Source organism: Ambystoma mexicanum, chromosome 9 (assembly GCF_040938575.1).
Source record: "Ambystoma mexicanum isolate Mex_15411 chromosome 9, UKY_AmexF1_1, whole genome shotgun sequence".
NCBI lineage: Eukaryota > Metazoa > Chordata > Amphibia > Caudata > Ambystomatidae > Ambystoma > Ambystoma mexicanum.
Window position 1 is genome coordinate 574052815 of NC_090931.1, and position 22869 is coordinate 574075683.

Here is a 22869-nt window from a genome sequence, read left to right on the forward strand (position 1 = left end):
ACCACACTGAATTCTCTTCCCACAGAGCATCTCAACTGTATTTTGCTACTGTTTCCTAGTGTCATACTTGCTTTTTTCCCCTCGGGTTCCAGGGTGCAGGTTTCCGAACTTTATTTTGCAACTGTTGTTCTACAGCCACACTTGCTTTTCCTCTTTGTGTTCCAGGTTGTGGGTTTCCCATCTGTATTTGGCTACGGGCTTTCCACAGCCATTCTTGCCTTTCTACCCTTAATGTACAGAGTAGTGGGTTTCCCACCTGCATTTTGCTACTGTCAACAAGGGGGGACATATCACCACCCCCTTTGAATTCAATCATGTCAAACCTTTATGATAAGCTCTGCAAGATCCTTTCCAACCAGGTGTCAGTCTCTCTTCAATGGAGCATAAAGCACACCACCACAGCAAAACATAATCGTATCCCCCATGACCCACTCTTCTGTATACCTCTCAATAAACACTACTCGATGACACACACCCAAAACACACATTACCTCCTTCAATAGAATACTGCTGTGACCCACACAAAATTCGCGCCAGCCGTTCGCATAATCTGACCCTTCTGACTCTCCCTCTCCCCAGACAATTTTTCAAAGCACTTATTCCCTCACCTGATAACTATGGGTTGCTGCTATAGACCTAGCTACTTCCAATCAATTTTTGCGCGGGATAAAAATGCACACACACATTTTAGAAATCCTTTATTCAACTCTTACATCTCTGACTACAGTCTTCGGAAGGGTGCTCAACCCCTCAGTGCTTTAAGGCTGATACTAGGCCAATACAAGTGACACATAACATAACATAACATAACATAACATAACATAACATATAACAACATGACATAACATTCCTTTCAATATTGCTGTTGGCTACAGGATACTCTTTCTATTCTAGGGAAAATATGAGTTTACCTTTCCTTAAGTCTCCTTGTAGTGTTGGCATTTCGGAACAGAAAAAAAAAGTTTAAAAAATGGTTGCCAGGGAAGGGAAAACTAAGTCTGTTTTCCCTTTCCTTGGTGGCCATTGAAAACATTTCTTAACTTTAGAGGGAGGATCAAAGTTTGGGGAATCAAGCCTGAAAACCAGCTGAGTATCATCGGCATTTGTATAAAAACGAATGCCGTGGGAAGAAATACATTTAGCCAAAGGACATAAATACAAATTAAAAAGAAGCAGGGAAAAGGAAGACCCTGTGACACCCCACAAACATATAAGAGGGCACAGAACAAAAAGGAACTAGAGAAACGGTCTGCCAAGAAGGAAGCAAGCCAAGCTAAAGGGGCACCAGAAAGCTCAATCTCTTCCAACTGATGAAGAAGACTCATGTGATCGGTAGTATCGAATGCCACAGAGATATCCAGGAGAATCAAAACTTTGGCCTCCTTGTGGTCCTGAAGTAATGCTAGGTCATCACGAATGGATATCATAACAGACGGATTCCTTGTTAAAGGCCTGAAACCTGCTTGGAAATGATGCAAAAGGTGTAGCAATGGAGGCATGGCACCCTTTCCATTTTACATGACCTCCCTCCAGTGCTACGAGGCGAGGAAACTGTCCTGTGCCTTCAGGTCATTCCATTGCTTGTAGATGTCATCGGCTGTCCTACATTGGGAGGAGACAGCTGTCACTTTGTCTGCTAGGCACTGCCATATCTGCAGCTTCTTCACAGCAATGCTGTTGATACTGAGGGTGCTGTACAGATGGGGTCCTCCTGTATCTCCTCATCCATCATTGGGGAGGAAGGATAGCTCAGGGGCAACTTGTTTGTCTTAGAAGCAAGACAACGCGCCATAACGCAGGTTTGAATCCCGATCCCACGCTTAGAAACCACGTGCTGGTATTAAGCGAGTTATACATTAACAATAAATTAAAATCCTTCCAGATGATAACTTATTGCTCACTGTTTATTTTGCAAAGATAGCCATCACCTCTAGACCCCCCGAGCTACTCTTCAGGGTCAAATTGGCAAGCTGGTAGGAGGAAAGCAATGATTCTCAAAATGGCAGCTAAAGCTTCCTCCCGATGTAAGAGTGTTTCTAATGAGGATCTGCCAGCCAGGACTGTCTTTTTCTATTTATCTTGGGCGATAGCTGTATTTTCATTAAGGTTATAGCCATCATGGCAGTCAAGCAGTAATCAAGTCTGGCTACTCAGATTAGCACCTGTGATAGTGCTGTTTACATCCGTGGAATGTCTGCAGAGAATATTGATGAAACTGTAATGAGGCCCCAATTTTTTGTCAGGCTCTAGGAAAAGTGGCTTTAAGCTACATGGAATGCCATTATTCACAGGAAATCCACTGAAGTACATTTGCAGACTTCAGAAACTTTAAGATGCCTAAATTAAACAATGGTAACAGATCTCTTGACTAGTATGAAATTAAAGGGATGAAAAATGTCAATCCAGGGTTCCCCAATTCCAGCCTCAACCACGCCAGGTTTTCAGAATAACCACTGCGTAAATAATAGCCATCCAAATTCTTTATATTAACATTGATTTTATTTGGATTTCCCAAAAATAGGGAGTGGATTTGACTTTTGGGACAGGACCTGGAGACCACTTAATTAGGCAGTAACTATCGGCAGTTGCAACAATTCAGGAAAGTAGGCAACAATACTTCAGCATTTACCAAAGGGATTAGGCATTAACAGTCAATGGTGCCACCTGGCATGTAAGTTTAAAGAGCCTTGCATTATAATAATTTAACAAGAGAGATATTGGAACAAGCCATCACGATTCACTCAAACAACCACAGCACATTCCTGTCAATGACCACATCACAGGCAAATTTAGATTGTATTTTTAAATTGATTGTATTTGGATTTCCCAAAAATAGGGAGTGGATTTGACTTTTGGGGACCGGACCTGGAGACCCCTTGATTAGGCAGTAACTACCAGCAGTTGCAACGATTCAGGAAAGTGGGCAAAAATACTTCAGCATTTACCAAATGGATTAGGCATTAATGGTCAATGGTGCCACCTGCCATGTAAGTTTAAAGAGCTTTGCATTATAATAATTAATTGAACAAGTGAGATACTGGAACGTGCCATTGCAGTTCATTCATACAACCACAGCGCCTTCCCGGCAATGACCAAATCACAGGCAAATTTAGATTTTATTTCAAAATTGATTTTATTTGGATTTCCCAAAAATAGGGAGTGGATTTGACTTTTGGGGACTGGACCTGGAGACCCCTTGATTAGACAGTAACTAACTATCGGCAGTTGCAACAATTCAGGAAAATGGGCAAAAATACTTCAGCATTTAACAAAGGAATTAGGCGTTAATGGCCAATGGTGCCACCCGCCATGTAAGTTTAAAGAGCCTTTCATTATAATAATTGAACAAGTGAGATATTGGAACATGCCATCACGGTTCATTCAAACAACCACAGCACATTCCCGTCAATGACCAAATCACAGGCAAATTTAGATTTTATTTTAAAATTGATTTTATTTGGATTTCTCAAAAATAGGGAGTGGATTTGACTTTTAGGGACCGGACCTGGACACCCCTTGATTAGGCAGTAACTAACTATCGGCAGTTGCAACAATTCAGGAAAATTGGCAAAAATACTTCAGCATTTAACAAAGGGATTAGGCATTAATGGTCAATGGTGCCACCTGCAATGTAAGTTTAAAGAGCCTTGTAGTATAATAATTTAACAAGTGAGCTATTGGAACGAGACATCACGGTTCACTTAAATAACAACCGCGCTGTCCTGTCAATGACCAAATCACAGTCAAATTTAGAGCCCATTGTGAGGGATTGCATAGTTCAATGACACTGACGGGTAGATGGACCTGGAGACCTTCTTTTCTGAAATTCATTTGTGATTCCTCATAGAGGAGGCTGTACCACTTCTGGAAAGAACTGTGGATGAATCTGATTAACACCTAGCGCTACAAATTTTGAATCATAATCACCTCCCGGGGTGAGATGAGTTCTCTGTAGAGTTTTATAAAAAAACATTTATAGACATCATGTCTCCTTCACTCACTCAACTTCCTAACAAAAGTATTACCAGGGTCATTACTCGAACCTCTAGTGAACAGACATTTATCACCCTGATGCAAAACCCAAGCAAAATAACTGACTGATAAGGTGAACTATTGTCCAGTTTCCATATTTAATGCAGATGTGAAACTCCTTGCTAAGGTTTTTGTGTCATGCCTATATGCTGTGATCCTATCCCTCGGACACAAACCAAGTTGGACTCCACGAATGGCCGCGATGGATACAAAACATGAGTAGGATAATCTACATCATAACTCTCTTGTGCCGCTTGGAGCAATATGGATTGATGGAGAGAACTAATTTCATAGAGTGGGTTGGGAATGCCTGGTGCATACCATTTATGCTTTCCACTTTGGTCCAAAATCTCTACATCTCTTCAGCCCATTATACACAAATGCTTCTGCTTCTACGCTGGCAAATTGAGTTCCTCTCATAAAGTGTTTTTCTACATAGAGGAACCAAACAGAGATGTCCCTTGTCTCCATGGCTTTTTCATCTGGGCTTTGAACCACTTTTGTCATCCGTGTGGGTAGATCAGATGATAGAGGTCATAAGAGTATGCCATGTGGTCTCTAATGTACTTCCCTACGCAGAGAACCTTTTGAAACTCCTTTCTAAATTGAAATCCTGGTTCTGTGCTTGTTCTCCTTGTTTGAACGCTTTGGTTTAATTTCCTACTTTAAAGTTAACATAAAACATATTCTCTGCCAATCACTCTTACGTGTCGCAGGGAAATGCTCAGGGAATTGGGAGTGAAATAGGCAAAGAAGAGTATGACCTACTCAGTAATCAAGGTCACCAGCGACCCTTGGCAAATTCTCCCACTCAATATAGATGTTAGGTCACATGATGACCAAAACAGAAGACAGATTTAGGCTTTTCCGTCAATTATTCTGGTGATATTGCTGTCTTGCCGCACATCCCGTCCCTTAGCTTCAACATCTTAATTTATTCAAATCACAGAGTGAGAAATGTCATAAAGAAATGTGGGTAGCACCACCAGAGATACCAATGTGATTCAAGGATAGCATCTTTATTAGGGTTTTACATATAATTAGGGCAGGGAATAAAAAGATATATTTAACTGAGGATTGAACCCTTAACAAATATAAGAGATGCTTTTTGCCGTTGGCTCCTCATTGTTCTTTACTAGTTATCCCCCTCTCCTAGACACCTGTGAAAGTTTTTGGTCAAGATGTCATTTTTATTGCCAATTGTCCATGTATTCCTCTTCCATCACACAGGTTATGCCAACATTACATTCCCCGCGGGTTCTCCAGGACATTTAATAAATCTTTCTGGAGTCATATGATTCTCTTAGTCACCTCTGCAATGTCTTTGGTACCAATATTCTCTCTATGTGTCTCTTCCCGGTGTCACTCATGGTCGTTCATACAACGTTGCTGCAGTGGTTAATGTCTTGGTGGGGATAGTGGCCCATCCCTGTTGGCCACTGTGTGGATAGTATCGCCAAGAGGCATCCGGTACTCTTGTTGCAGCTCTATGTTCTTTATGAGCAGGTCCATAGGATCTGTAGAGAAACCCCTCAACGTTCACACCAGTAAAAAATAATACCCGCTAGGGAAAAGGCCCAGCACACCTTTTTCAAGGAAAACAAGTTTTATTCTTATAAAAAACAACTACTTGCCAGCATAGAACGCTGCGGGCACGGAGTGCTCTGAAAAGACCATTCGCTTTTGAAGGTACACAGCGTCAAAAGTGACGTACATCACATAGGTTACAAATCCAAGTAGCGGGTTGGTGTGACCCTATACACACATAACTTACTCCATATGAGATACCCAGCGATTTGTCCCAGCATCGTCCGTCCATCTTCTTCCATGTGGGCCTCTTCTTAAGTCGTCATTGAATATAAAAACTGTAATTGGCAATCAGGTTATACAAATCATTTATTTCTAGTTCTACAATGCATATGGTACTAAGGACATGAGCGAGGCGGCTGCTTTAGAGGTTGCAATAAAGTTCTCAGAACTACGTGCATCCCCGCTCATTCCCCAGACACGTCAGCGTCTCCACGGTCTTCCCACCGATGGCATAGATTTTTTACCCCCTATACCCTTGGCACCTCGCAGCAAAATCACACGAGCCACTAGTGAGTGCTAACTGCCCCTGCTTTCTGAGCTTCTTGATCAATTGATCACTTTACAGCTTTATGACCAGGGGTCTTGTGCCGGTTGGGGTACTGGAATGTTTGTGTCAGGGGCTTGGGGGTCTTAGGTCGCTATAACCTATAGATCTGAGCTTCTCGTGGGATACCTATTTAATGATCTTTTCCGGCCTTCTCTTGGCCTTGCAGGGCACATTCTTTCTAGGTTGCATGTACTGCTGATAAGATTCAATAAAGGCCTGTGTGTGTGTCTTCAAGAAATTAACCTACTGCATGGCTGCTGCGAGCAGAGAACGCACACCCTCCCTTGTAACCCCCTGAACTAACTGTAAGAATGCAAACATAGGCATGCACTAGGCCTCAATTTCAAAATGGCATCTACCTTCTAAAATGAAGTCTCACTATACACGTGATGCTACCACAAAAATCCATTATATTTCTACTACAGTCAGCTTATATGGTTGACCCCCTCTCCCCTCCATTCTCCATCTACAATTGTCTTGTCCTAAATAGCAGAGGGGCCTTATACCTCCACCCTCCTTCCTAACATTCCCCCCTTTTTGTGAATTTTATATTAACAAACTCCCTCGATATTCTCTCAGCCTCCTCACACTTCCATGTACCTTTCGTGGAAACTCACGCTCTACTTACTGACTGCAAACTTTCTCCCACTTGGGCGTACTGCTCTGGGGTGCAAGTTAGAAATATACAACGCCCTTCTTCTTCTAAATCAACCCAGTGCTTCTCATAATTCTCAGGGTCTGGCGGGCGGTGATAACTGTTCCAGGGAGATCAATACTTTGCTTTATTCTGACCATGCAGGGCTTATTTTTGCCATCTGTTTGTACCTGCCCATCTTTTGCACTACAAGGTGCACTGGCTTACCACAGTTGTGACCATCATCATCATCATTGCATTATTAGGGATCGCCTTAGCACAGCATCTAAGTCCCAACTGGCATGTGCAGAAAATCACCAACACGAACACCACCACTGGCACTAATATCTTGACGATCGCTCCCATGAGAAAAGAATAGGCTTGTGTTGTACTGCGCTAACCAACACTTAATGCGATGAACCACTCATTAATAATAGATGGCTCTGACAAGCCGCAATAGGTGAGGAAAAAGTGATAGCTTCAAGCCCTACGAAGCTGTAGAAAATCACAAAAGAGCAAGGTTTTCCTGTTTTCGCCAAAGCCTAAATAATCATTAATTTGGCTAATAATAAATGCTTAGAACCAATTCGACAAAGTGTTGCCAAAGTCTTTAATTTTCCATTTTCAAATATCAGGTGGGCTTTGCCGACACATGTTTTGACCTTCACAATCCTTCACAATCCCAATAGTCCACACTGCAAACGTTCAGGTATGGGTCACTAATATCAGCAAATCTTCCTAAATTCGAATTACCAATCACAATCAACTCATATCTGCATACCAACTGTTACTCAATTCTGGGTGGTGTACGTCCTCTATCATATCAAACCCTAAACCTCTATACTTGTATCTTTTCCTAGTTTGTCTTCTACAAACGCTTTAATATGCTTGTGTCTGCTAATATATTTATATCAATTTTCCGTGCATTAACTCTGTGTGTTATCACATTCCCACTTGCTGGTGTGGTAGTATAAATCTGCAGTACTGTGTCATTGTCCTCATTTGGATACGCACACCCACCCCTGGTACATCTCACATGTACATGCTCCACAGACAATGTTACGTAACACCCCATGGCGATTGTGGAGCTTTTCTCAAATGCGAACGCAGCAGCGGCAAGCGCCTGCTTGCAAGGGAACTGTCCTTGTACTACTGAGTCCAGCACTCCACTGTAATACGACAATGGCTTGTGGTCCATAGTGCTCTTCTGGGTAAGTACTGCAGTCATCATCTGGCCATTTGAATGGGAGAACAAATAGAACTCAGGAGTGTAATCAGGGGTTGCGAACACCGGGGCAGTGGAAATAACCTCTTTCAATTTGTCAAACCTAGTAAGCATATCCTCTGTCCATGTAATCTTGTTGTCCATTTTCTGTGCCTCTTTAAGACCCTGCAACAAGGGCCTGGTGTGCGCAGTGTATTCTACAATCCACGCTCTACAGTAATTGCATAATCCAAGAAACGTCTGCATTTCTTTAACAGTCTTGGGTTGGGGAGTGCTGCCCACAGATGCAGCGCATTCTTGTATTATTTTCTTTCCATGGACAGATATCAATTGTCCCAGATAAAGAACTTCCTGGAGGCAGTATTGTAACTTTGCTTTGTCTACCATACCCTTTATATGCAACAGCCGGCACTGTTGTTCATTGTCACTGCACACTAGCACATCGTCCACATATTGGATGATAGTACTGGGCACTTGGATGTTCCCTAAATCTGCATGTAATATCCTATTAAAGATACTGGGAGATTCACAATACCCTTGAGGTAGTCCTGTGTGCTCAAACTGCCTTACGCCATGCGTAAACACAGTGAGATATTGAGAGTCTGGAGGGAGGGGGTATGTAAAAGAAGGTGTTCTTCAAATCTACAATAGTGAAATGTGTGGCTTCTTGGGGATGCTGCACAAAATGGTTGCATGATTCAGAACTACTGGAAATTCTGCCTGTACAAGTCATTCAAGGGACGGAGATCCTCAACAATTCTGCATATCTTACTTCTTTCAGGGGTACTGTCGGCTCAATACACAATACAGTGCGTCATTCACACCCATCCGAATCAGTTCTCACTACAACAATCTTTTTTCGCTGACACCACCAACCCTTGCAGATCCAATGAGAATATGGTTCCTGTCACAAGCTCTGCGGTCATAACGGACCTGGAGATGAAATAAGATGGTATCCGCTATCATGCCTTACCAATTTGGGGCACTGCATGAAGTAAGACAGATCCCATACACAAACATATCAGGGTTGATGGGAATGCCGCAAACCACAACCTCCCCTCCCCTGGCTTGTATTATCATCATTACTCTCATAGCACACATACCTGGGTAGCATATATTATTCCCGATCTGTAAAGAAAATGGTCATGTTTAATTTGCTCAGGAGGTCGCGCCCTAACAAATTAATTGGGGAGATTTCTGAATATAATAGAGGTGCACGCACCACTTTTCCTCCTATTTTGATGGCTACATCTTCAGTAAACGTAACCGTTTCCACATCCCTAGAGAAGCTCTGCGTGACAAGAGTTTCACCTGATAACGGGATATTTCCTTCACTAATGCATGATTTAGTGGCACATGTGTCAACCATAAAGGTGAATTGTTTATTTTTCTATCTCTGCACCTCCAGAGGTTCCTCGTCAGGGTGGGTAGTCATGGACAGGACCGGGCATGCAAGAGCTCTCTGTGGGCTGTTCTAGTCAGGATATGTGTTAGTTCATGGAAACGTAAAAGAGTTACCTCCCAGTATGCTCACTCCCTGATAAGGTGCCACTGTCCCATTTGGGGCGGCATTGCTTCCAGGCATAGAAGCGTTGTATGTTCGGTTCAGCAGCACAGCCTGGGTTGGGGCGCTGGACGGGGCAGGCAACTGCGCTTGTGGTGTTAGCTGTGTGTATTCTTGGTGTATTTTGTATGGTATGGATGTGGGCATCGGGGGCAGGGGAAAATGTTGCTGTTGTACTAGACCTGCAGTGGTGTATGGGTTATATCCCGCTCCCATCCTACTTCTACATTCCCTTGCAAATTGACCCGACTTTCCGCATCCCCAACAATGAACTGGTCTCACTCCCCTCTCGGGACCATTCCTCCAAATCCACCTCTGCCTCCTCTTCCTCCTTGAAACCCTCCCCTTCCATGCTGCTGACCTCCTTGTTACGACTGTCACGCATCCATCGACCCCCCAACAACGGAGCCGGCTTACTCGCCATTCTCGTCCTGTTCCAGCATTGTCCTCATTACGGGGGCGTGGTAGACGGTCTTCCCCCTTCGCTCCTGCTCCTTGTCATGGTGGGGGTAAGGGCCTCTCACAAAGGTCACGTTACTGATGGTTTGAGCTACGGCCTCGATGACGGTTGCCTTGGTGACTGTCCGTTACACAGGTAACGCTTGCCTCCGATCACGTGACATACAAGAAGTCACGTGATTAATTACCATGGCAACAAGCATAAAAGAACGCTCAGCGCGGTGCCCATTGCTTCTCAGCTGTGTTCATGGCCCCTGTTAAGCGTTCCTAATTGCATTTTTCTATGTTTTTGTCTTCTTGGTACCTGACCTTAGCTATGCTCTTCTGGACTGCTTTTTGGACTTCCTTGAACTTGCTTACGTGGATTTCTCCTACTTGGACTGCTTCTGTGTTTGACCTTGGATTGCACATTAGACTGCCTTTGGATTTCCCCTTCTGTGCCTCGAATGGAACTGCTTTTGGTTTGTCCCTGCATCTCTCTGGATACTTACGTTGCTCCTGTGGTGGGATTTCTCTTGGCATCATTCCCACTGGACATACTGTACTGGTTTCTGGACCCTACTTCAGTGCCTGTTTTCGGCTCCCCAATTGGTAGATGCACTTCCTAGCGCTGTATGCCTGTACTTACGCACTGTATTGTCCCCAAGCTGTTCTGTTTCCTTTGCAGCTACCTGGGGACCCGGTGCTGTTGTTCCAGCCACCTGTGGCCCCAATAACTGGTCAGCAAGTAATAACTCATATCTCCCTAACTGGTGCTTGGTGTTGGAGGTACTTTAGTCCACGTGGTACCCGACGTCTTGACAGACTGAGAAGCCATTTTTTACCACGTTGACTATGGGGGCAGCCGCAGGGGATCTGGTAGCTGCTCTGGCACAGGCTATCACGGTATTGCGGTGGACATGTCCGCCACCACTACAGCCATACAACAACGCCTAGATGCAGTATAGAGCGAGCACCATGCCCTTCCTCCAGATGCATAGTTCGGGGATCCACCCGTCCAACCTGCTCCACCAGGCAATGTGCAGCCCCAGAATCCTGTTTACGTCCCCACTCCATTTCCCCTGGCTGCCCCAGAGAAATTTCATGCCGACCCACGAAAGTTCAGTACTTTCTTGAACCAATGTAAATTTCATTTCTTGTGCCGACCTCAGGCGTTCCCTAATTCCACCATTAAGGCCGCCTTTACTCTCTCACATTTAAGCGGTATAACGGCCGCACGGGCCAATCCACTACTGGAAAGCAATAGTACCGTTCTCTATGATTTTGACCAATTAGTGGCCGAAATGACTAGGGTTTTTGACATGTGCTATGAAGCGCAAACCCGGGACCTCGAGCTTCACGATCTGGTCCAAGGCAAGGCCAGCCTGATAGAATACATCACCAGATTCAATCAACTGTCCGGTGAAACCGCTTGGCCGAAACATAAGAAGCCGGTGGAGTTTTACAGAGGCCTTAGTGACCCCATGAAGGACGCATTAGCCGTTGTCCCCACATGACCCGTTCAGTACCCGGAACTAGTGGACTTAGCCCTCCAAGTAGACGCTTGTAGGGCAGAGCGAAAGACAGAAACCAGTAGGCCCCCTTGCCTCCCTTTTTCAGTCAGTTCTCAGTCCAGTGAATCTTCAGGGGAGTCCATGCAGATAGGGTGAGTGTGTGGCCCTTTGACTCCAACCGAAAGGGAACGGCGCCGCCTGTCCAATGTCTGTTTTTACTGTGGGTAGAATTGTCATTATGTGAAGGAATGTCTCAAGCAGCTAAAGAAACCCACGGTTTTTCAGAAGGCTCATCCCTAGAAAAAGGGGTACGGATGAGCCCGGTCATGACACGCTCGGTTCCTATACGTACCACTGACTCACCGGCCCTGATGGTACTCCTGGCCCTTCTCTTGCCCTCTAATGACACAAGGCACATCGTCTGATTAGTAATAGATTCTGGTGCTATGGGCAATTACATTGACATCGCCCTAGCCACTTCTCTGAACCTACCTGCGCGAAACAAGAGCAGGCCAGAACATGTACAGGCCGTGGACGGTTCCCTTTTGATTTTGGGGCCTATTAAACAGCAGACCTTGCCTGTTACACTCATCATTCAAGACATACATAAGGAAAAGGTCTCGTTCGACCTGATCACTACCCCCCAATTCGGCATCATCTTGGGTATCCCTTGGCTAAGGGAACACAACCCGCTGATTGATTAGACCCAGGGTAACATCTTCTTTGAATCCCTATACTGCCAGGAGCAGTGCCTAACCCTAGGTGACATCCCTCACTCTCCCTGACAGGCTCTTGTTGCCGTTGCCCATCTAACAGCGACTGATTCCCAAGACGCCCTACAGCCAACCACCACCCACATGGTGGATGCCGTCATGCCGGGGGTCCCATCTGAATATCAACGTTCAGCTGAAGTCTTTGACAAAGACTGCGCTGAAACCCTTCCACCTCATCGGCCGTATGATTGCCCAATAGACTTGATTCCAGGAGCAGAGATACCATGTTGCCGTATTTACTCGCTGTCACCCTCTGAAGACCAGGCCCTAAAAGAATACATAGTGCTGTACCTCCGCCTAGGTCACATCAGGCCTTCCCAGTGTCCTGATGCAAGCCCCATCTTGTTCGTTCCTAAGCAGGAAGGCAATCTCTGCCCTTGTGTGGACTATAGACACCTCAATCAAATTACAGTAAAGAACTGCTACCCCATCCCACTGATCTCTGTACTACTAGAACAACTAGGTCTTGCCACGATATTCACTACATTAGACCTCAAGGGGGCATACAACCTGGTTCACATCAGAAGGGGCCAAAAGTGGAAAACAGTGTTTTGCACTTGACACAGTCTTTATGAGTATTCCATGATGCCATTTGGGTTCTGCAATGCCCCACTACCTTTCAGCGGTTTATGAACGACATTTATCACGACATCATTGATATCTATTTTATCGTCTATCTTGACGACATCCTGATCTTCTCCCTGTCCTACCAGACCCACGTACATCATGTCCAGGAGGTCCTCACTCGCCTCCAGGCCAATTACTTCTATGCTAAAACCGAAATATTTCTTTTTCATGCAACAGAAATCAAATTCCTGGGGTTTCACATCACGCCTAAGGGTCTTTTCATTAACACCATTAAAGTCCAGACCGCACTTGAGTGGCGTGTCCCCACTAACATCAAGGCACTCCAGCCCTTTTTAGGCTTCGCAAACTTCTACAGAAGGTTCATCTCCAGTTTCTCCGCCATTGTTTCCCTTCTAACCAAACTCACCAGCCCAGAAAACCCCTTTTCACCAGGAAGCCTTCAATACTCTGAAGGTGGCATTTACGACTGTGCCCATTCTACAGCACCCTAACACAGACTTACCATTTGTGGTGGAGGCTGATGCCTCCTCCTATGCCCTCAGACCAGTCCTTTCCCAGTCCTGCCCGACTACCGGTCTGCTGCACCCTGTTGCTTACCATTCCTGCAAGTTCTCTCCGACTGAGGCACACTACACGGTCATTGAGAAAGAACTGTTGGCTGTGAAAGACGCTTTCCAGGTCTGGAGACACCATTTGCTCTGGGCCAAATGACCAATAACGGTCTTTCTGGACCATCATAACAGCCAGGACCTGGCCGACATGAAGTGCTTCAACAGCCGTCAGGTTCAGTGGCATCTGTTCTTTTCCGAATTCGATTTCACCATTCGGCACCATCCAGATACGGTCCATGGCAAAGCCGATGCCCTTTCACGCTTGGCAGGTGGGACAAACTTCCTGCCTTTCCCGACACCCTCCTGGACAAGTCACACTTTGTCTGTGTACTCCTCCCTCTCTCTTGCTCACCAATGGTCGCCAGTAGGTCTCTCAACATCCCAAACAATTACAGGACTGGAACCCCGTTTTTCACAAAGGTCTTCCCTTTGTTCAGGACAGACCTTTCTTACACAACCAAAATACACAGCTACAAGCCTTAAAATGGTCCCATGATGCAGCCATCAACGGACTTCCTGGTCAAAGATGCACCCTGGCCCTCCTCCAGTGCTGGTGTTGGTGGCCCACCATGCGCTGGGATGTCATTGATTTTGTAGACAACTGTTCCATTTGCGCTCAATGTAAAAGCTGTAACGGCAAACCACTAGGCTTGCTCCAACCCATGCCACTCCCACAGAAACCCTGGCAGATGGTTACCATGGATTTCATCACTGACTGTCTAGGGTCCAGGGATTCAACACCATTTGGTGGTGATAGACAGTTTTACCAAGATGGCATGCTTTGTCCCATGTGCTGGCATCCCGTCAGCCCCTGTCCTGGCCCAGCTTTTCTTTAGCAACATTTTTTGTCTCCTTGGTCTCCCTTCCACTCTGGTAATGGATCGAGGCTCCCAATTCACTTCTAGATTCTGGAGAGCACTCGTTGACGCCCCCGGTTTTCATCTTCCTACCATCCTGAGACCGATGGCCAGACAGAGCGTGTTAACCAGGCACGCTGCAGTCACCAGAGCTGTCTGAGACGCCTCGACCAGCATTCCAGATCTGCCAACCAGCACAGAGACAGCGATTCTTGTCCCCAACCCGCTGCGCCGGCCAGCCTGCAGGTGTACACTCACAGCTGTCTCCCACGACTAACTCTGTTTCAGGAGCTGCGTAGTGCCCTGGAACCGCCTTGACGCTGTCAAACACCAAGAACTTCTTCAATACCAGGTACATTGTGGTCCTGCCCCCCTGATCCTTCTCTGAAGGCACCTAGAGACGGTTACAACCTGTTGCCCCCTTGGCGCTGGAATCAAATAATCTTGACCAGTAAGACTGATTAATTTACCAACTATTCTCCTGTCAGTATCCAGAGTGCATCCCTTTCCTTCGTGAAACTGTCTGTCCTCTGTGTACATAATTTAACCTTGAATGGACAGCCGCTTTTATCTCTGGGTAATAATTGTATTTTCGCTGTGTTGCAACTAATCAACGATCCACGACCTTGTGGAGATAAGCCTGCAGTTCCGTCCACAATACCAAAATTGGACAAGGAAGTCTTATAATTCACTTGTATTCCAATCTGTTTGGATTCCTTCTGCTGTACTAGAGGTGTGGGGTTGATTGATGGTTTAGAAACTGATATTCATTGCTGGACCACTGGTGCGCCAGAAGTTGATTTGTCACAGTGACATCACACAACTTTTGACCTTTAATAACATTACAGGAAGTGATGTCATTTGACCCCACCCCAAAGTGACATCACCAGAAGCGGCGGAACACAACCTTTCGCCCCTTGACAAAACAGGAAGTGGCATCACATAGCATTGTTCCTAAGTACGCAACGAAAAATATGGTTACGATATCACTGTAATGTAATATGCATGTCATACAAAAATGGATCACCATATGTATTATTAATATCAGTGTGTAAAGGCCCATATTACCAAATTACTGTGACGGCAAGCAGACGTTGAAGGCCAATTGATAATGATGTGTTAATATATAGCAGTTGAGCTTAAGCGCTTTATATAGAACAAATATAAATACAATATCACCCAATCTGTGTTGGTACTCATTTATCAACCTCAGATGGATGAAGGGCTGAGTTGCCCCTGCCGGTGCTCGAACCTGCAACTTGCAGATCACACACACATCGCAGCAGTGAGCGCTCAACCACTGAGCTATCTTACCACAGGCTATAGCGATATTACCGGCTATAGTAAAATGAGCAATTACATGTCTGAAGGTTGTCAAAGTCAGAAAGCAAATTACAATCTGTAATGGATACCATTAAAATGGTAACTGAGATTTAACAGCAGGCCAGTTCCTCTGCAGGTCTGGTGCAAAGTTGGCTACATGTCAAGCCTGCGTGGATCTACTTTTCAGGCTTCAGCGGGTGGCAAAATACATACCATTGGGAGGTTTCATAACTGTGTATTAAAGAATTTAGAGTAGCGCAGGGAAAGAAGTGCACTCACACGGTGTTACGCTCGCCTGGCTCCCACAGAGGCGTCGATCTGAACTGGACAGCTGCGGTCTCCACCAATGTGACGCGTAGGGCCGAGATGACGGACTAGACTGGCCCACCTAGCTTCGTTTGCTTGCCCCGTAGGAATATTCTTCTGAAAATGGAGAAAGGGAATTAACCACCCGTGGAGTTTGTTTGTTTGTTTGTTTATTTTATTTATATGGCGCTCCAAACCCAGAGGTAGAAGGGCGCTTAAGAATTTGGTTACAGGGTTGAGAAGTATCTTTGTGTTGCATACTTCGTACAGGTTTATAATATATACATATAGATACAGCGGTCAATAAACAGAACATATGCAGTGCGTACAATATACAATTTTAGAATAAATACAGTGTCTAAGCCAGTATCCGCACGGGTCTAGAATTAGTAGTGTTATTCTTTGTTTAGCAGCCAGCTGATGACCTGCTTCCTAAAGATCTGGAAGGATTCGACAGTTTTGATGTTCAGCGGTAGGGAGTTCCAGAGTTGGGGGGCAAGCACTGTGAAGCTTACCCCTCCAGCTCTTTTTAGGTGGAACCTGGGCACTAGTAGGCAGAGAGTGTTGGAGGATCTGGTGAATCTGGTGGCGGGTTTCAGGGTGAGTTTATTAGCTAGATAAGGTGGTGCTAGGTGATTGAGGGCTTTGTACGTGAGGCAGAGGGTTTTTAGATCAATTTTTTGGCGTATGGATAGCCATTTGCAGGCTTTCCTGGTAGCAGAGATATGCTCTTGTCTGGGAATGTTGAGGGCTGCGCGCAAGGCGTTATTTTGTATTACCTTCAGTTTGTTGAGTACGGATTGATTAGCGCCTAGGTACAGGCTGTTACAGTAATCCAGTTTGGATTGTATTAGGGCCCTGGCAAGGGTGAGGCAGCTGTTGGGTGATAGGAAGGGTCTGCTGGCCCTAATGAGCTTGCCGGTATAGGCAGCGGCTGAGGCGGTCATATTAGTGTGTTTGCTAAGGTTGTTGTTGGCATCTAGATAGAAGCCAAGGGTTTTTACGCTTTTGGCTATGGGAATGGAATGACCATCGATGGTGATGTTGTTATAGCTAGGGTCAAGTTTTGTTAGAGTGTTGGGGGAGCCGACGATTAGGAGCTCTGTCTTCTCATCATTCAGGCAGAGACCATGGGAGGCCATCCAAGCCTGAATGATGGAGAATATTTTGTTGATCCGGGCGGAGTCTTCTTGGTAATTACCAGAGATAGTGAGGAGTATCTGGGTGTCATCTGCGTAGTTTGTGTAGGTGACACCCAGATGGTCCAGTTGGTCAAATAGAGGCTTTGTAAATATGTTGTACAAAGTGGGGGATATGCAGGAACCTTGTGGGACCCCGCATGTGATGGGGATGGGGTCTGCTGCAGCTGTAGTGGAAAAGACTTGTATGGTTCTGTTTGCCAGGAAGGATTGTATCCATGTGATGGCAGGGGGGGAGAAGTGGGCTGCGGTGGCCAGGTGATTACAGAGGACCTCATGGCTGACCAGGTCGAAGGCCGCTGAGAGGTCTAGGAGGAGTAGGATTGCGGCATTGCCTTTGTCTTTAATTTCATCAATCTGGCTTTTGAGATCAACAAGGGCGGTTTCAGTCCCGTGTTGAGGTCTGAAGCCAGATTGACGTATTCCTAGCAGTTGGTTGGATTCTAGGTATTCCTGAATTTGGATGTAGGCGACTCTGTCCAAGATTTTCAGTAGGAAGGGGACTGTGGTGATGGGCCTGTAGTTTGTGGGTATGGCCGGGTCGAGGGATTGTTTTTTCAGGAGAGGGAGAACCCATGATTGTTTTAAGTTGCTGGGGATAGAGCTATTGGTGAAGGATAGGTTGATGAGTTTGGTGATGAAGGGGGAGAGCTCTCTGGCTGCATCTTTTATGATCTGAGCCGGGCAGCTGTCTCCTTTACAGTTAGAGGGTTTCAGGGAGGTGATGATTTTTTGAACTTCCGGGATGGTGACTTTTTTGAACGAAAAGCCTGCGCTAGTGTTGTTAGGTGTGGGTAGGCTAAGGTTGGTGACATTCTTGTTGAAGAGTTGTTGCCGTTTGTTTTCGATTTTAGTTTGGAGTCCTAGAATTTTATTGTTGAGGGCGTTCTGGATGTTGGTGCACCAGGATTTGTCTTTCAGGCAGGTTTCCGGGGGCGAGATAGGGTTTTCTAGTTCCTTCAGAATTTTGAATAATTCTTTAGTGGAGGATCCTGCCTGAGTGATCCTGGTGTTGTATGTATCTTTTTTGGTCCTGATTATCTCGTTTTTGTAAAGTGAGGATAAGTTAGTGAGGTTGGATTTGTTTTCCGCAGTGGGGTTGGTCTTCCAGGTGTGGTGAGCCTTGACTTTCTCTTTCCTGAGTAGTTTGAGCTCAGGGGTGTACCACGAGTTCAGATGAGCTTTGGGTTTAGCTTTGCGTATTTTCAAGGGGGCAACGGTGTCCATTGCTCTGGCCATGGAATCATTGAAGGTGTCAATCAGCAGGTTTAAGTCAGCGTTAGCTGGGAGAGCGTTGAGGGTCGGTAAGACCAGAGGTAGTAGGGCTTCAGCAGTGATGTTGCGTTTATTCCTGGTGGGGCATGCTGGTGCCATGGGGTGCCGATTGGGCAGTACCTGATTGGTGTTAACCTCGAGGGGGATCATGTGGTGATCGGTCCATGCCAGAGGTTGGGGGTCTTTGCAAGTTGTGTTGCAATTGTGGGTTGCTACCCAATCAAGGGTTCTGCCTTTTTGGTGGGTGGGGAGTACAATGAGTTGAGTGAGACCATGATCAGTTAGGACATTGGCTAGGGATGCAGCATGTGCATCGTTTGGGTCTTGGTAGCCGAGGTTGAAGTCTCCAAGGATCATGATTTGTGCTGTTGGTTTGGAGATTTCGGTGATGAGGGATGTGATGTCTTCTTCGAAGGTCCCAGGGGGACCTGGGGGTCTATATATGAGGTGGATGGTGATCGTGGCTGTGGGGGAGGTTTGTAGTTTGGTTGTGAGTAGCTCGCAGGATGTGAATGCGACTGTGTCGGTTGGTCTAAGGCCTAGGGTGGATTTGGAAATGATCGCTACGCCTCCACCTCTGGCGTTAGGTCTGTCTACTCTGGAGATAGTGTATTTGTCTGGGATGGCTAGCGATAAATAGGGTCCGGACGCCTCATGAAGCCAAGTTTCTGTTAAGGCTAAGAAGTCCAGGCCATTGGTAAGGATGATGTCTGCAATTTCAGTGGGGTGGGCAGCCAAGGATCTGACGTTGAGTAGTGCGCCTTTTAGTGGGGGAGGAGTGGGCTTGTTTGGTGCAATGTGCTTTGTATTAGTTTTGGTGTAAGGTCTGGAGTTAGGTTTAGAATTTGTGGTGGGGAGCCTGGAGCCTAATCTGTCATTGCGGGCTGTGATGTTGGGAATCAGGGAGAGGGGGGTTGGCCCGGGTGGCTTAGAGCGGGTGGGAGGTTTGGAGGTCGTTTTGGTTTGGTTAGACTTAACAATGGGACTGTGGTGGCTGTTGGTGGGTAGGCCATGGATGACGGGGGATGTGGATGTGAGAGGGTGGTGGTAAGTGGAGGGGAAAGGGGGTGTGGAGGGTAGGAACGGAGTGGGGCAAGGGATGGGGTGGTGTCTGGGGGACCCTAGTTTAGCCAGGCCGTCCTGGTGGGCTATGTAGCTATTATTGCTACAAGGTACATTGTCCTGTATTAAGCAGAAAGGGAACATGGTTAGGGCGAGCCAGAGGATCATGGTCTGAGAATATCGGTGGAGTCTAGTGGCGCTGGTGGGGCGCAGATCAGACTAAGATAGATGGTGGCTGGATAGAGTCGGGTAGAATCGGTAGGGTACAGCCTGTGCACTATGGTATCTAGATTGGATACAACTGGTTGAGAGGTTGGAGCATAGGGCACCTAGATGTGACAATTCCTGACATTGACTAGAATGCATACATCAGAGGGACTGTTAGCGACCATAGGGTCCGACACAATTCTAGTGGTCTGTGTGTATCTGCATTGCATCACAGTATGGTTTGAGAGAGGTGTGCAGCCGTGAGCAGTGTGTGCGGAGGATTAGTACTGAGTACAATGTCATATAATGGTTGGGCAGCTGCAGTGACTGAGGCAGTGACCGTAAGGCACAACATAGTCTAAATGTGGTCTACTAGTGACCATAGGGCACAACACAGTCTAAATGTGGTCTACTAGTGACCATAGGGCACAATACAGTCTAGATGTGGTCTACTAGTGACCGTAGGGCACAACGCAGTCTAAATGTGGTCTACTAGTGACCATAGGGCACAACACAGTCTAAATGTGGTCTACTAGTGACCATAGGGCACAACGCAGTCTAAATGTGGTCTACTAGTGACCATAGGGCACAACACAGTCTAAATGTGGTCTACTAGTGACCATAGGGCACAACACAGTCTAAATGTGGTCTACTAGTGACCATAGGGCACAACACAGTCTAAATGTGGTCTACTAGTGACCATAAAGCACAACACAGACAAATGAGGTCAGTCAGCATTCATGAACCAAACAGGTATTAGGCTCTATAGATTGCCACCGGAGTGAACGGGCGAGTGCAGAGGGAGGCAGCAAAAAGGAAAGGGTGTAGAAGATTGAGTGATATGTTGTGCGTCTTAGCAACCAAGGCCAGGTAGGCCGCAATCTATGGCTAGAACGCCTAAGATCAGATTCTCTGTGGGATGCTATAGCACTTAAGACAGTATGGTTGTAAGGACTGTGTTGTGCGAGCTGGATGACCATCCACTAATACACTGGCACAATGGGCATAGAGTGTTGGGTATAGTAGAGTGCTGGTTTACTCACATGGCCAGGTGGGTATATGGATGCTGAAAGCATTGGCTCATCATTGACGCTTCGTTAGTCGGTAAAGCATATAACGGAGGGCCAGGATAGTTCTGCAGACGGGGTAGCGAGCGTTCCGGAGCCTTCACTTGCCAGAACTAAGGGGCAGTATCTGTGGCCCAGGCCCACAGTGCTCTGAACAGGCGCAGGAACAGGCCTTTGTGTGGCCTTCGTGTGCGCCGCCGTCGGATCCGCCTGCCGGCGGGGAATTCAAATCAGATTCGAGGCTCAGCCTCGTTTTCGCGCCGCGAAGCGCCCGGCATGCGGGGGTCAGGCAGGGCGAAGAGACAAGGTCAGGCAGGCCTTGTAGTGTGCCTTCGATGGTGCCGCACAGCTAACAGCTGTGATCCTGGCTTCTTGTGTGAGTTGTGCGTAAATCCCCCCACCCCAGCTGTTCTCCCCACAGATCACCTTTGATGTCCCCTCTTATAGTCTCACCTGATGGTTTGGAAAGATGAGCTCTAAATCCTGGATTGAGCGCAGGGGCGCGTTGATAACCAGTTGCTTCACTGGCTCGAAGGAATTGGTGAGTTCCAGAACAATATTGACTCCGAAAAGTATGTAGTTCGTAAGAGTTCACATGTCTGACTTTCACTCTTCTCTGATTCCTTGCAGTTTGCAGCTTGACCCCAGCAAAGAGTTCCTCGTGGTAGCTGACGACGTTCAGGTAAGGATTTGGCTAATCCTACACAGTTCAATAAAATAAGGCCAGAATGTAACCTTTTGCTTGCTCCCTTATTCAGGTGTGGAGAGAAAATATGAAGTTCGGAAGATAATGCCTCCGGCGGTAAAATTAGGTAAGTCTATTGTGGTGAGAAGAGTTCCCCTTGTTTGTCCCTTTGTCTCACCTTGTTGTCCTTTTGTTCCCCTTAGGGGCCGGGGTACGGCGAGGATGAAATGGAGACTGCGCCGACCCTTGAAGAGGAATAATACCCCCGGCGGTAATCAGGTAAGTCTATGGGGGTGGTTACTATTGCCTCTGTTTATTCCCTTGGCTCACCTTTGCTGTTCTTGTGTACCCCTTAGGTGCCAGAGTGTGGCGGGAACGTGCAGAAGGATGCGGTGGATCGTGAGGATGCTGCGAAGGCCGGTGAGTTCAAAGTCCCTTCCAAGCCTCATTTGGCTTGGAGCTCTGCACCATGGTCTGCATCAGGTAAGCTTGCAGCATGGTCTGCATCAGGTAAGTTCTACTCTATGAGCCTGGCGCCTATGGCGCCAGGATTGACTCTCCATATGAGCCTGGCGCCATAGGCGCCAGGACCGCACCCAAACAGCCCCTAGCAGGGGTTTTTGGGCTTGCTCAAAATAACTTGATGCCTGCTTCTGGGGTTGCTGGATCTGGTCTCGTTCCCCGGGGGTAGGCATCATGACACACGGCATCCCATACTCTGGGCACTGGTTATCTCATATATGCAAACAAACATCCTGAACAGCATGCCAGGGAGATAGGAAAGATAGACACATTATAGCAAAGCATTAATTGTGGTATAATGAAATCAAGGGCCAATTGATGTGCTATGGTCAAACATTTCTAGGTATTACCCAAATTGTTCGTTTACAATTGTTCGAATGAACAATTGACCGGATTTAAAGGGTCACAACTGACCTTTTCACAATTGACCGTATATATATATATATATATATATATATATATATATATATATATATATATATATATATATATATATATATATATCACTTTGGTTATATCTATATATATCTTGGTTATATCTATCTATCTATCTATATATATATCTATATATCTATATATATATATATGGGGTTTTGGGCGGGTTTGGGTTGGGTGGGGGTTGCGGGGGGTTACAATATATGTATATATATTACATATATGTTACAATTGACCTTCACAATTCGGTCAATTGTGAAAAGGTCAATTGCCATTCGAACAGTTGTAATACGAACAATTCGTATACAACCCATTTCTACACTTTACACAAGCTTTTAGGAAGAAGGATTTTGTCAAGTGACCGAGGACACCGAGATGGAATGTCTTGTGATGATCGTAACAGAGACAATGGGAG

The 22869-nt window shown here is 46.1% G+C and overlaps 1 long non-coding RNA gene across 1 annotated transcript in view; it reads right to left on the reverse strand.

The window, feature by feature from the left end:
• Nucleotides 1–22869, reverse strand: part of LOC138488294 (uncharacterized) — a 221358-nt gene that overhangs the window by 173706 nt on the left and 24783 nt on the right. The window contains exon 2 of the long non-coding RNA XR_011274630.1: nucleotides 15976–16119. This is a non-coding gene — a long non-coding RNA (uncharacterized lncRNA). The remainder of the gene's footprint in view (nucleotides 1–15975; nucleotides 16120–22869) is intronic.